Genomic DNA, 16,852 nt, shown 5'->3' on the forward strand with positions numbered 1-16,852 from the left:
ACCTTGAAATAAATCGGCCTAAGGCAGCAATCCGTCCCGTAAGCCTCTGCACGGCTTTTACACTGTCCACGATGGTGATGTCTTCGATGGCCTTGATTTTATCGGGGTTGATCTCGATCCACCGATTCGATACCATGAAGCCAAGGAACTTGCCTGAACCGACCCCGAAAGCACTTTTCTCGGGGTTGAGCTTCATGTTGTATTTCCTTAAGATTTCGAATGTTTCCTGCAAATGAGTTAAATGGTCCTCTACGCGCAGGTACTTAACTAGCATGTCATCAATATAAACTTCCATCGATTTACCTATTTGTCTTTGAACATTTTATTTACTAGGCGTTGGTAAGTAGCCCCTGTATTTTTTAGCCCAAAGGGCACTACATTATAACAATATGTTCCATACTTGGTGACAAATGAAGTTTTTTCCCGGTCTTCTGGGTTCATTTGGATTTGATTATACCCGGAATAGGTATCGAGAAAAGTAAGGATCTCGTGGTCGGCCGTGGCATCGATCATGCGATCGATGTTAGGCAGCGGAAAAGAATCCTTGAGGCACGCCTTATTTAAATCCTTATAATCTACACACATTCTAAGTTTGTTCCCTTTTTTAGGGACTATAACTACATTGGCTAACATTCAGGGTATTTTACCTCCCAAATGGACCCTATTTTGAGAAGTTTAGTTACCTCGTTCTTTATGAATACGTGCTTTACCTCGGACTGGGGTCTTCTCTTTTGCTTCATCGGTTTCAACCTAGGGTCCAGGATTAGCCGATGCGTCGTTATATTCGGTGGGATCCCTGTTATATCTAAATGGGACCAAGCAAAGCAATCTATGTTATCGATAACAAATTGAATAAGCCTTTTCCTGAGTTCGGAGGTTAATTCCGTTCCCAGGTATACCTTTCGTTCGGGCAAATGCTTGATTAGTATGACTTGCTCCAGTTCTTCAATCGTTGATTGGGTAGCTCCTGAATCATCGGGGATCACGAAGGATCGAGGGATCCTTTGATCATCATCTTCGTCAATCTTCTAATTTTCTAGTTGTGTTGAAGCTAACGTCTGTGATTGCTATTTGGCATCTCGTTCCCCCTTTGAGTCTGATCCCTTTGTTGATGAAGGTGAGGATATCGGAATTGCTTCTTCGAAGACAAACATTTGTCTTGCGGCCGGTTGCTCTTCGTACACTGTTTTGACTCCCTCCGATGTTGGGAACTTAAGCACCTGGTGGAGGGTCGAAGGTACAGCTCTCTTATTGTGGATCCATGGCCTTCCAAAAAGGGCGTTGTACCTCATGTCGCCTTCGATTATGTGGAACTTTGTTTCCTGGATAGTCCCGGCCACGTTTATCGGTAGGATTATCTCGCCTTTTGTGGTTTCACATGCCATATTGAATCCGTTTAGAACCAGGGTCGCGGGTACGACCTGGTCCTGTAGACCGAGCTGTTCTAAAACCTTCTATCTAATAATGTTGGCCAAGCTACCTGGATCAATTAACACACACTTAATTTTAGTTTTATTCATAAGTACGGATATTACCAGCGCATCATTGTGAGGTTGCATGACTCCTTCTGCATCTTCATTATTAAAGGACAAGGTTCCTCTGGGTGCATAATCCTGAGTACGAGGTCGCTTTTCTCTCATAACCGATGTCTTAGTGCATTTAAGCACTGGTCCTTGAGGGGTATCGATGCCACCGATGATCATGTGGATGATGTGCTGTGGTTCTTCCTGTTCGTTTTGTTTACCGAAATTCTTGTTTTTGAAATGGTTTTTGGCCCTGTCGCTTAAAAATTCTCGAAGGTGCCCTTTATTGAATAACCGGGCTACCTCCTCTCTTAGTTGCCTGCAATCTTCCGTTCTGTGGCCATGGGTGCCATGATATTCGCACATTTGATTGGGGTTTCTCTGGGCAGGATCGGTCTGCATGGGTCGAGGCCATTTAGTGTCTTTGATACGTCCAATAACCGACACGATGGCGGATGTATCAATGCTGAAGTTATATTCCGATAACCTTGGTGCTTCCTTAGGTCCGGTAGGCCTGTCGAACCTATCTCTGTTCATCAGCCCCCGAGACCCTTGACCTCGATCACTCCTTTTATTGCCTTGTCCGAGGTTACGTCTCGATTCATTGGTCCTGTGGTTTCCACTATATGGTCGGTATCGGTCCCTGATCGGACCTTGTTCCCGATTGATGTCTCTTCTAACAGTGGGTTCCGAACTCAACTGATCGTCTTCGACTCTAATTTTCGACTGGTACCGATTATGCATGTTGGCCCAAGTAATAGCTGGATACTCGATTAGGTTATGCTTCAACCACCGTGAAGCCATCGAACTTCATTCGTTCAAACCTTGAGTGAAAGCCTGAACAGCCTAATCGTCTGTGACTGGTGGCAGATCCATTTGTTCCATTTGAAAACGAGATACGAACTCCCTTCGCATCTCGTTATCCTTTTGTCTTACCTTAAACAGGTCCGATTTCCTGGTCTCGACCTTTATGGCCCCGGCGTGCGCTTTAACGAAGGAATCCGCAAGCATAGCAAATTAGATGGTAAATTATGATACCATAACATTGCTCCCTTTGACATGGTTTCACTGAATTTCTTCAATAATACGGATTCGATTTCATCGTCCTCTAGGTCGTTCCCTTTAATGGCACATGTGTAAGAGGTGACATGCTCGTTGGGGTCGGTAGTTCCGTTATACTTAGGAATCTCGGGCATGCAAAATTTCTTTGGGATCAGTTTGGGAGCCGCGCTTGGGGGAAAGGATTTTGTATGAATTTTTTGGAATCTAAACTCTTAAATATCGGTGGTGCCCCCGGGATATGATCAACCCTGGAGTTATATGTTTCCACCTTTTTGTCGTTTGCTTCGATCCTCCTTTTTTCTGATTCTATTCGTTTGGTCAGTTCTTCAAATATTTTAACAATTTCGAGATTAGTCCCCGACTCTTGCTCATTTGACTTTACTATAGCTGGTTCCGTTATGTGGTCGATTTCTCGGGGTGGACTGGGCTCCGGCCTGCTCGGCATTTGGGTTTGACTCTGTAACTGAGCTATTGTTGCCTGTTGAGCTTGCAATATTTCAAAAATCATACGCAAGCTGACGCCGTTTTCTTCGGCATTATGTGTATTTCGAGCTGCAGATCGAGTGCCACTATGGATGCTATTTTCAGGTTCAGAATGTAGGTTTGCCTCAATGGCCACATGCGAATTAATGTCTAATGGCACTTCGACTCGAGCTCTAATGGCGTCGACAAGTGGCATTTCGGCCCTGGGCATCAAGTTATTATTTTCACCTTGAAGGCGAGCTTCGTTGTCGATAGGTAAGGCCATTTAATTTGAGAGCTCGTCGTTGCTAATCCGAAATCAAAGGAACTTCCAAAAATAAGCGTAAAACAGTGTATTTTTGAAGATTCGTATCAAATAATCACTATTATCCTTAGCCCCATGGTGGGTGCAAAACTGTTTATCCGAAAAACGAATAGAGTTGAATTTGTACGTAGTTCTAAAGGTATGTGGTATAACTTGACACAAATCGTAAGAGTAAAATGAAAATACCGAATATTGATTGTAAAGAATGAAAAATAAGTAAAGTTGGAAAGAAGATGATTTATGAATTAAGCAAGATGAATCAATCTATGAAGCTAAAAAGGGATAATTCCTCAATATAGGAGTGTATGATATCTCAGTTACAATGTATGAAGAAACTTGATCTTATAGAAATAATAATCATCCCCTTTACAGTAGAGAGATACTACTTTAGATATAATTAAAAATACATAGTGGGAGACTCATGATAAATCAGTTTTTCCATGATTCCTGCCAGGATTCTCTCCTCTAATGCGGTTGCAATGACTCTTGTCTATAAGATCGATATTGACTCGAGCTCGATATCGACTTGAGCTCGATATCGACTCGAGCTCTCAATCTTGACTTGAGCTCGATTCTGATTCGAAGCCTTGTATTGGTTCGGGGTCAGTGCTGGTCAGTCTCTGCCTCATAAGCTCGACAACTTCATTTCGCGTCATAGTTCGATTCGGACCCGAGCTCGATAATGACTTCGAGCTCGGTATTTAACCTGCACTTGAAATCTGAAACTCGTTTGTGCCATCTTCGGATCCATCTCAATTTTATGAATACTTTCTTCGGTCCATTATGATCCCAACTCGATCAGATGTACGAAAGCCGAAATCAGTTTCGACCATATACACCTATGAATTTCACCATTCAGGAAATAAGTATAGACAAAGTTAAATCAAAATTAGTAAAGAAGCCATTTCTTTTCTAATTAAAGTGTGGGCAATGGTTTCAAGAATTCGCGTTAATGAATAAAAGGGATGATACAAAAGCGAAGGAGGCCACCATCATATAAGAGAAGTGGAGAAATAAAAAATGTATTAAAAAGTCAATTTTATTCCCATTATTCATTAGAACATGTTTGGCCAAGCTTATGATAGACCAAAACTACTTTTGTTGCCTAAATTTATGCTCTTTCTGTCTTATATTATCAGTCGTGGTTACTAAAAATAGTTGTCTCAAACTATTTGTTGTTTTAGAAGTTCAAGATAAAATTAATTATTTTTTTTTCTTTTTTACTCTTAGTAATAATTATCCTTGAAGACTACAAACACCTCCATTATGGATAATTTTGTTCAAATACTAATAAGTCAACCTTGTTTTCTTAAATACTTTATCAAGTTTTACACAAATGCAATCAATAATAATGGAGATGACACAGAAATTGAAAAAAAATTCAATGAAGAAAGATTAAATATTAAGACATTAATAAGGGTAAAGTAGTCAAAATCTCATCCTAACTAATTTTTCTTAAGGGGCGTATAAAAGAGAATCATGACAGATAATATGAGACGGATGGAGTACTTTTTAAAGATTTAAGGTGTTCGATCAAGATAGAGAAGTACTTTTGAGAAGCAGCAAAAGCAGTTTTTTTGTAAATTTTAGTTTCTTCCAATTAGTATTTTAAAAGGCATTTTTGGGACTCGCATTAGGGCTCATCCGGAGGCGGGACATTATCAAAATATTGTGAGGCTCACATGTGGTGCTTACTTCTGTGAGGCTTACGCCTCAAGTGCCAGACTGCACGCTCAAAACACGCCTAACGCTTAATACTTGGGCTTATCCAATAGATCCTAATGCAAATACTGCATCGAACTCCCTAATTAGCACTGTTGACCCTCAAAGTTCTTTAAAAAATGAATACTTAAAGTTTTATTTCATTTATAGAAATATGAAAATTATGAGTAACTCAAAATATTGAGTCATAGTAGTGCATTTTACTAATTGAGAACATTTGAGGGTGAATACATTTGAATATATCTTCTAAATAGATAGCAGAAATTTACATTTTCACTTATTATAGGTCTTCATATCTTAGTTTTATATCACTGAAATTATTAATTTTTTAATTAGTTTTCTATTTAAAAGTAACTTTATATTTACTCATAAGAGTATTTTAAATTACAATACTGATAAATTTATTAATTATTGACTTTTAGAGTGGTAAACTCTAAAATTTGATAATATTTTTTAAGAAATTATAATTTTTTAAATTTTTTTAAAGAAGTTATAGTTTTTCTTTTCTCATAATAACTTTTACACTATCACATTGTTAAATGCTAAATATTTTATTTTTTATAAGTTTTAGTCCTTTTTAATTTTTTAAACTTTTAATGTGATTATTATGACATTTTATTAATTTATAAGCTTAAATATTCATGGGACTTACATCCTATGTCTCAGGGATTACACCTCGCTCCAATTAAGTATATGCTCCGCCTCACTCCCCCACCTTTTTAACACACTACTTTCAATAAGCAGAAGCAAAAAATTAATTTTTTAAAAACTAAAATTTTACTTTACCCAAATTATCCTTCATCAATTTGACATTTTCCTTTGTTTTTGCCATCCATTTCTTCTCTTTTTTTATTTTACTGCACTTTTATCTCTTTCTCCTATTCTTCCTTGGAATAGTCTGTTTACTGTAAATAGATCTCTTTCTTTTTGAAATCTTGTAATGTATCCTGAATTATGTACTTTGATATATTTAAATCATGTAAACAATAAGTAATATAGATATCCATTATTATTGCTTTGGTATAACTATATATTATATAAATTAAGATCTTGAATATATATTTATATTGTATGTTTTGTATTTTATTCATATAAAATGATGATTTAACGAAATTTCTTTATAATAAATATTTAAATTTATTTTTTTCAATACTGATTGTAAATTAAATCTTGATATTATCTTTTCTATAATTGACAATCAAAAGTACTTTTTTTTAAAATTAGCCCAGCCCAATTTGCTCATCAAATAATGTAAAAGGCACTTTTTAAATGAATTAATCAAATATAAATTGTTACTCATAAGAAATATTTTTTTTAAAAGTACTTTTTAAAATAAGTAATTTTTTAGGGGTTTGCCAAACGAACTCTTAGTCATACCGATTTTGTGAAAGGATGGAAATGAGAGTGAACAAACTCCGGCGCAAAGCCTCTCAAAAACAACAAAACAGGTCTATTCAAAGTAAAGTTAAAGAGAATATAAGAGGACAAAGGTAAATAGTACTAGTAGTAATTAATTACTAGTTAAATTGTCACCATCCGAAAATCTCACCCTAGGGATCGGGCGCCTAATATTTCACTTGTTAGGCAAGCCAATATTAGAATAGTTTATTATTTTTAAAAATTCAGATTAAATAATAATAAAGAAACAGAAATAAGTGAAATAAATCTGAAGTAAAGTGTTGAAAACCATAACTACTGAAATATCTAATACAATCCCGAATCTGGTGTCACAAGTGCACGAGCTACTAGAATAATGCAGATAAAGGTCTGAATGAAGTAAAGTTGTCTGAATAAAAATACACAGCTAAAATAATGCAGAAGGGGACTTCAGGGTTGCGAACGCCGAGCAGCTGTACCTCAAGTCTCTGTCTAATAGTCAACCCGAGCAATCTACTGACCACCGCTGGGACCGACTCCAAAATCTGCACAAGAAGTGCAGAGTGTAGTATGAGTACAACCGACCCCATGTACTTTGTAAGTGCCTAGCCTAACCTCTACGAAGTAGTGACGAGGCTAAGGCGGACCACTTATAATAACATGTACACAGCATAAAATAATGACAGGAAAGGAAAATACGGAAACGACATAAGGCAGTTAACTCATGAAAATAACTCAATCCTCAAAGAAAACCAGTAAATCCTTAGAGTCTCGTACGAAAGTATCAAAGCCAACACAATGCAGTAAGGAATAGAAACACATAAACTGTTGTGGCGCACAATCCCATCCCACCGTACAACACTATCCTCCCTTATTCTACCATGTAAATTTCAATAATAATAAGTAAATATATATATATATATATATATATATGTTGCGGCGCGCAACCCGATCCCACCATATAATCACAGTCAATATCGTAATCCTCCCTTATTTCACCATATCAATCTACCCTTACTTCACATGTTGCGGCGTGCAACCTGATCCCACCATATCAATATAAATCCTCCATTATTTCACCATATCAATCCACCCTTATTTCACCTGTTACGGCGCGTAACCCGATCCCATCGTATCAATATAAATAAATCAATAAGTGCAATCAATTTAACAACTCGAATCACAATAATCTCTACGATTAACGAATATAAAAGCTACAAATCAAGAAGGAATCTCGTACCAAATCACAAAAGACTACAATTAATACTGAACAACAAGATAAGTCAAATATATGACAGTTAAAGGGTACAAATAAGACAATCAAGGCAAGTATCAACTAAGCATGGGAGCATGGAAGGAATTAACATTTATAATGCGAGAATAATAAATGACAAGTAGCAAATTAAGGTATATGAAGCAATTAAGGCATGAAATGATATAATTAATGAAATATGGGTAGACATAAAAATAAGTAATTGACGGCGTATACACACTTGTCACCTCGCATATACGCCGCCACTCATGAAATTCACATAGCACATAGCTCAAAGGTTCCTAATTCCCTCAAAACAAGGTTAGACCCAACACTTACCTCACTCTGCAATCAACTCAAAGTTCAACCATGACCTTGCCTTTCGAACAAGCCTCCAAACCAATCAAATCTAGCAAATTATTAACCAAATGATTCAAAATAAGCCTTAGAAACTACCCACGAATGAAATAAGTTCAATTAAGATCATTATTGAAAAAGTCAACCCCGGGCCCGCTAGGTCAAAACCCGAGGTTCAGACCGAAACCCGATCACCCATTCACCCCCGAGCCCGATTATGCAATTCAATTCGAAATTCGACCTCAATTCGAGGTCTAAATTCCAATTTTACAAAAATTTCTAATTCTACCCAAATTTTTAATTTCTACCATGAAAATCCTAGATTTGATGTTGAAATCTTATGGAATGTAATGGGTAATTAAAAGAAAATAGATTAGAATCACTTACCAATGAATTGAGGGAGAAAAGCTCTTGAAAAAATCGCCTCTATGGTATTTAGGGTTGAGAGCTGGAAAGAAATGAGCTAATTTCCGTTTTTCCCTCTTTTACCCAGCTGCAGTTTTCGCAATTGCGACACATAGTTCGCAATTGCGATCAACCCTTCGCAAATGCCAAGAAGTCACTGAGCCTGTTGTCGTCGCAAATGCGGCAATTTGTTCGCAATTGCGCACTTTCACTTTGCAAATGCGAAGCTTGCTCTAACACTGCCGAGTCGCAATTATCCGCAGTTCAACACCAGATGAAAACTTGCACAAGTTATGATTCTAAATCAAAAACCACTCTGAAGCCTATCCGAAACTCACCCGAGCCCTCGGGGCTCCAAATCAAACATGCACACAAGTCCAAAAATTTCATACGAACTCGCTCGCTCGATCAAAATACCAAAATAATACCTAGAACTACGAATTGGACACCAAAACGAATGAAATTTTTAATGAAACTTAAGAACATGCAACTTTTCAACCAGACGTCTGAATCACGTCAAATCAATTCCGTTTTGCACCAAATTTTGCAGACAAATCATAAATACTGTAATGAACTTATATCATGTTCCGGAACCAGATCCGGACCCGGTAGCAACAAAGGTAAACTCCGGATCCGAACAAATGGCGATAATGCAAGTTAGGGACTTCCGAATTCGATTCCGGGCATACGCCCAAGTCCCAAATCACGATACGGACCCACCGGGACCGTCAAAATACTCATCCGGGTCCATTTGCTCAAAACATATTCCAAATGAGTTTTAAGGCACGATTTGACATTTTAATCAATTTTTCGCATAAAACCCTTCTGGAATAAGATACGGAATGCGTACGCAAATTGAGAAAAGCTAGACGGAGCTATTCGGGGTTTCGAAATACAGAATGGAGGGTTAAAACTATAAATGACCTATCGGGTCATCACATAAATGAATTGATTTGCCTTTTCTTCGCATGCACTATTAACATAATATGAATTACAATCCTTCAATTCTAAAAAACAATATGTTATTGTTATATGGATCTTAAGACTTGAACCAACTCGAACAAGTATCTTTAGGACGAGACGGTTAAAAATAAAGTATCAAAGGTTTCTCTGAACTTTCCGAATCAAGGTTCAAAAGGATAAGAATTAAGACAGCTCATTAAGACGTAATATTGACACTATTTTGATATGTAATCCACTTGGTAAGAGCATCATATTGTCTCTGTAACCTTTACCTCCTCATGTCAGTTGCAACTCATTTTGATTGAAGGAACGAGTGTTAGGCCATCCGTTTAATATTACGTAAAGAATTATTGCTATTTCATATCTACATCAGGCCTAAATACAATTTCAGATAAATAATAAATAAATAAATAAGCGGCTTCTTCCATAAAAGCAAGGAGCATAACAAAAAGAGAGGAAGCAAGTAAGAAACAAAAAGGGGCGAGGAGCTTGTTTAATGAAATGAATAGCCAAATCTTTTAATTCCAAATCCTAACCCTTGGTATTAACATGTGGTGGTTGGGCATTATTATTACTCCACTTGACAACACTCCACTCTCTGCTTTCATGCCCCTCGTTGATTAATTATCATTACTGCCAAAAACTTGCACAATTTAATTTGACATTCCTTGCCTTGGGAAACAAATTCGTTTGACCCATTATATACAGAAAAGAAAGGGATAACTATACTAGATAATTATATTCGGCTTCGGCTTCGGTCAAAGATTGATTGATTAATTTTTTTGGACAAAATTTCTTTTAATTATTTAATTAATTAATTAAATAATTAACGAAAAATTCAATCCGGAATAACCCATGACCCGCGACCCGGTTCGGTCAGGCCTGTTTTCTTTTTCGGATTATTTTAAATATATTTTTCCCGCAATATTTCAAACACCCATTTTCAACAGCCATGGCTGTTTCTGAAAGGTTGCAAACCTTTTCAGAAACATTGCCATCAACTCTATAAATAGAGTTTGAATCCCAGAATCTTTCCTTACGAAATTTTCTGAGCTGCTTCTTCTTCTTCTTCTGCACAATATTTTCCAGTGTGTTTTACGACCATTGAGTGGTTCGCAGTTCATCAGAGTTTTGGTACCTATACACTGATGAGTTAAATCGTTCTATCCTGGGAGGATATATTCCAGCACCTCGGGTACTTGAGGGGAATAATTTCCTTAAGGACACACTGTGTATTCAGTGGGCTCGATTTATTCCTATACTGTTTTCTTGTTTCCCATAATCTATTTCGTTAAACAAGTATTACTAACTTTCTGTTTTGTTTTTCCAGAAAGTTTAATTTATTTATTATAGCAATACAGAATAATAACATTATATAAGATAGTTAATCCCACCATTTTAGTGTAAAATTATTTCGAAATTAGCTAATACCTATAATTAAATATGGGATAATTATAACTCAAAATTTTATCCCAAAATTATTATTCTTATTCCTTGTACAGACGACCCCTAACAATATAAAAATTTATACTGTAAGTACGTACATAAGAGCTAAATCTAAGAGGAGCTTACCAGTGAGTAGTGACGACTCATTCTTTCCTCAATAAATCTGATTGTGCTAATTACGAATCATCACTTTGGTTCAGAAAAAGGAAAAATTAAGGGGTGATCTCTTGCGTACAAAGCTTGCTTTACTCGGATTACACACGTCATACGACTTTCTCAACCTGAGGCCATGAGGCAGTAAAAAATTTGGTAGTGGGTAAATTGGTGTCTGGTGAAATATTAAAAAAAAAATAGTGAATAGTGCAGTTTGGTTGTTGGCCTTAGTACCAGGTAAGCTCCACAAATCAATTAGGCCATGAAGCATGACAACACTATATACTTTGCTTTCATGCCCTCATTTGATTAATTACAGATCATTACGACCAAAGACTTGTCAATGTACAATTGCACATGCCATGTTGTTGAATACAAAATTGTTTGATCCATCACGCACCAAAATATAAAGACAAAAGCTTTACTATATCATTATTGTGCTTAGTCTAATTGTTGAAGCGATAATATAATGTAATTTTTTATTAATTTGACTATTTGGGGTGACCTAAGGAAAAGAAAACGGACAATAGATGGCAACTTACCAGTTACGACTCCTTCATTACTCCTACCAAGAGTGTGCTATTGACAAATCATCACTTGGGTTGTAATTCTTCCTAAGGCCGAATTTAGCACAGTAAAATTTCGTAGTGGTTATCCTATCACTGTCTAGTGAATAATAATAATAATAATGGAAGTGTATAATGATGGTTAAATAAAATATCATAATTTAAATTCTGCCTGCCTAGATATAATAGACTTGTCTTTTCGGAATTATTTCTATTTTATGCTCTCCGACTTTGGGGTGAAGAAGAATAATATAACTTCAAGCTTAAATAATAAAAGAGTTACGATCCGACCGGTCGTTTTGAACTTTAGCATTTCCTTCGGCAGTTTGAGACTTTGAATAACTTCATAAGACATATTTTTACTTGCGTATATGGATGTTTTGATGTTCACATGGTTCGGAATTGATTTGATAAAAGGGTTCTCAGTTTGGAAGCCTTAAGTTGGAAGAGTTGACCAAAGTTTGACTCTTGAGTAAACAACCTTGGAATTGGGATAAACAACCAATGCCCGAGCCTTAACCAGGTGTTCAAGCCTTATCTGAATACCTTTGTGGTCGTCTTCATTGATGATATTTTGGTTTACTTCCATAGTCGAGAGGAGCATGAGCAGCACCTACGGATCATACTTCAGACTCTGAAGGGTCATCAGTTATATGCCAAGTTTTCGAAGTGTGAGTTTTGGCTGGACTCGGTTGCCTTTTTGGGCCATATTGTATCTTCTGAGGGCATAAATGTGGATACTAAGAAGATTGAGGCAATTCAGAACCGGCCTAGACCTACTTCAGCTACAGAAAATCGAAGCTTTTTGGGTTTGGCGAGGTATTATTATCGACTCGTGGAGGAATTTTTATCTATCTCAACCCTATTGACTAAGTTGACTCAGAAGGGTGCTCTTTTCAGATGGTCCGATGAGTGTGAGGTGAGCTTTCAGAAGCTCAAGACTACATTGACTACAACGTCAGTATTGGTGTTACCTACGGGTTCAGGATCTTACAATGTGTATTGTGACGCATCGTGTGTTGGGCTTGGCGCGGTATTGATGCAGGATATAGGGTGATTGCCTACGTATCTTGTCATTTGAAGTTTCATGAGAAGAATTACCCTGTGCATAATTTGGAGTTGGCAGCCACTGTTCACGAGCTGAAGATTTTGAGGCACTACCTCTACGGTATTCCATGTGAGTTCTATACCGACCATCGGAGTCTCCGGCACTTGTTCAAGCATAAGGACCTTAATTTGCAGTAGTGGAGATGGTTAGAGTTACTGAAGGACTATGATATTACCATATTATATCATCCGGGGAAGGCCAGTGTAGTGGTCGATGCATTGAGTAGGAAGGCTGAGAGTATGGGCAGTTTGGCATATTTGCCAGCAGTAGAGAGGCCACTAGCCATGGATATTCAGGCTTTGGCCAATCGATTTGTGAGGTTGGAAGTTTCGGAGCCTAGTAGGGTTCTTGCTTGTGTTGTGGCACAGTCATCATTGTTGGAGCATATCAAGGCTCGGCAATTTGATGATCCTCACTTGTTGGTGTTGAAAGACACGGTGCAGCGAAGTAGTGCTAAGGTGGTTATGATTGGAGATGATGGTGTTATGCGGCTTCATGGCCGGGTTTGTGTTCCAAATGTCAATGGGTTGAGGGAGTAGATCCTTGAGGAGGCTCATAGTTTACTCTATTACATTCAGCTAGGTGTCACGAAGATGTACTATGACTTAAGACAAATGTGAACATAGGTTGGGGCTGGGTCTTCGCATTTTGTAAACTATTCTGTGATCGCTTTTATGGCATTTGTGTCTTATTTGCGACACTGTGTTAGGTAGAGCAGCTTCTCATTTACGAAGTTTGGCTAGCATTTGCTAAAACTGTCATAGAATTAATGATCGACCATTCCATTTTTTTCTTTCAGCAAGTAGGCAACGCGAATCTATGCTTTCTATCTTTCAATCGGATACCAATTACTTGGATGTGTTTGAAAGCCTCGAGTGCCCCGCCTGGTTCACTGGGATGTTGGCTTACCAAGCACTTGCCCGCTGCTCCTGCCGCCCGCTTGGCAGGCAAAGCACTCGTTATCCTGACCTTTCTCTCTGCTGGGGTGGCAGCTCCATCTCACAACCACAGGGTCTCCTTGAGTTTGAAATAAGGGCAAGAAGCAAGGGCATAGCAGCTATGCGAAGTTGCGCCTTAACATATCCATTTTGTCCTCGGGTTGAGGAGTGTCCATGTGAGTTCGTTAAGGTGTGTTACACAGGCATGTGGTCCTATTTTATATTATGTCGAGAGTTCGGATTTCTCTACCTAAGTAGAAACGAAAAAGCTTGGTAGCGCATTTGTTTTGGGTACAAAATGTCACAGGTTCAAATCTTGTCATCCCTACCTATTACTTCTCAAAGGAGCAGTAACGAGGGATCAATTGAGATCGTAAAATAAAGAAGAGATCTTTCTAGGAATTCATTTCCTAGAGGGTTCCAAACCTAGACTTCTAATATGAGAGCGATACAAGCAAGCATGAATCCATCAATGAAGGAAGTGACGCTTGCTACGATCAATATCCGAACAAGACCTTAACTTTGAGAAAAGCACCTAGACCTAACAATATTAAGTGAATAACTAAAATTGTTGTCATTTTATTTCGACTTTCCAGATATTACCAAAGAAGGAAAAAGATTCTTCATGTGTTTCAGGTCCCAGAAGTGCATGATAAATGCTGCCAAATCCCAATACTGTAGAAGAAATTAAATGAATTACTCTAGATACAAAGTATAGAAAGATGTCTATAACTTCTCCCCTAGGGCCTCGAGCCTGTCCTACTCATTCTCCTTTTCCCGTTTTTAACCCAAAGTGTGGAGAGGTTAGCCTTGAGCCAGGTCTTGATTGTTTATTCCAGTTCGTAACTCTAATTACATGACGTGGTCATCTGTTATGATGATGGGGATGATAGAGATTCCTCTAGCCCAGTCTCGTCCTTGCGAAAGAGTTAAGGGCCTCCAACTCCTATAAATAGAAACTTTTTGCGGTCTCTATTTGGAAAAGGGAGACGAAGAGAAACTTAGAAGTGGCACTTGGGAAACACCCGAGGATGAGCGAGAATATACGAATATTTTTGTTAGATGGTTTCCCCTTAAAGACGTTTTTGTTAAAATGAAAGCGAATGGAAAAAGGGGTGGTAGATGATAATGAGAAAGGGCACCGCTTCTGGACGGGCGGAATGGATGAGCGAAAGCGCCGCTAGCGGCCTCAACTCAAAGGCGCAGGAGTGGGTTGTCCTTCGCAAATGCGAAGTTAATGTCACATTTGCGACAACTGTATGGCTGGGACACTGACACATTTGCAATCAGTGGTTTGCTTTTGTGATGGTCGCAATTGCAAAAAAAAGTTCGCAATTGTGACATCTGCAGCTGGGTAAAAGTAGAGAATTTCGGGACTTAGCTCATTTTACACCATTTTTCAACCCTAGACTCCATTGGGGTGATTTCTTAGGAGCTTTTTCTTTCCAAATTCATTGGTAAAGAACTTTAATTTATTTTTCATCAATTCCCATTACCTTTTTTTATGATTTATTCATCAAATCTATGAATTCCAAAGTAGAAATTAGGAGCTTTAGGTAAAATTTAAGAATTTTATAAAATTACGATGTAGGCCTCAAATTGTGATCGGATTTCGAAATAAATCACATAACTGAGCTCGAGGGTGAATATGTAATCTGGATTTGGTTTGAATCTCGGATTTTGACCAAGCGGGTCTAGGATTAACTTTTGTTGACTTTTTCAAATATAATTAAAATAGAATTTTTTTCATCTGTGGGTAGTTTCTAAAGCTTGATTTGGAATGTTTGAATGATATTTGGCTAGATTTGGTTGATTTGGAGACTTATTCTAAAGGAAAAGCCATGGTTAATTGTTGATTTGATTCCGAAAATAGGTAAGTATCGTAGTTAACCTTGACTTGAGAGAAATAGGACTTGATTGGTTTATCTGCTACGTGATTTATGTGTGAGAATGGTGTATATGCAAGGTGACGAGTGTATATGCACTGTCATGGGTTTAAGCATGTGGGGTAGTGATGAGCTCATAACACACACTTAAATTATGCTCGCTAGTAAAATATAGTATTGTATAATATCGTATCCACAGAGATTGGATTTAAACAGTATTCTTGTAGTTTCTAACTTGATTGCTATTCAAGATGATCAACAATTGAGATTTCTATGATTTCTAACTACAATTAACTAAGAATCTAAAACTATTGACTAATGACAATCGCAACAAAGGTAAGCAAGGAAGTTATCAATGGGAGAAAATAGGGTTTGATAGGATAGGTGCAAGATAATTGTTTGGGATCTAACTCTAGATAATTCACTTCTAATGTTTAAGTGAGTCTCTCGAATTCACTCAATTATTAGCTCAAACGTTCAGCAAAAACTCCTCTCTCGATTAAGTCTTAACCTCACAAGATGAACCAATTTAAGCACGTGAAGATATGCAAGAATGCATAGTGGATTGGTCTATAGGAGAACCTCTCTCCATTATCCTCCTAACTAGGTTTAATCAATGATTCAACTAGCCTCTTTCGATTACTAAGAAGAATCTATGAACTCAACCAATAATATAATGCAAAGATATCACAAGTTATGCCTCACTCAATTACATGGACAAGTAAATATAGATGCAATAATTAAATCATCCAAAAATGCTTCAATACATAAAAATAGAGTTATAATCCACAAACAATCATCAATACACCAAATCCATCAAACCCTAAAGAGAACTACTCCATAAATATGGAGCAATTCATCACAAATAAAGTTCAAGTATAGAAAAATATAAATTCAATTCAAACTCGGGTCTTGAGTGAGGAAGGAATGATGCAATCTTTGTGCTCGTGTTCTTCCAACTCCTCCTTAGCCTCCCTCGGTCGAATATGTGTCAAAAATCCAGAAAATAACATTTTTTTCATGTATTTATACCAAGTAGGGTCGGGCCCAGACGAAACCACCTTCTTCTAGCCGAAATAGGATTTTCACTTTGTAAAATTTGCACAGGCACGCCGCATAGGGAGACGCGCCATGTGGGGCATTAGTAGGGAAATCCATAGAGCCAACTTCTGACAAATAGCAGGGATTTGCACAAGCGTGGCGCCCCACGTTCCGCCCCACACGCCGCGGCAGTGGGGATTTCTCAAAGTACTGATTTTGCTTCGATTTTTGACGTCCAGAGTTGGTCCTCGACCCCCGAACACGAT

This window comes from Nicotiana tomentosiformis, chromosome 6, assembly GCF_000390325.3.
Source record: "Nicotiana tomentosiformis chromosome 6, ASM39032v3, whole genome shotgun sequence".
NCBI lineage: Eukaryota > Viridiplantae > Streptophyta > Magnoliopsida > Solanales > Solanaceae > Nicotiana > Nicotiana tomentosiformis.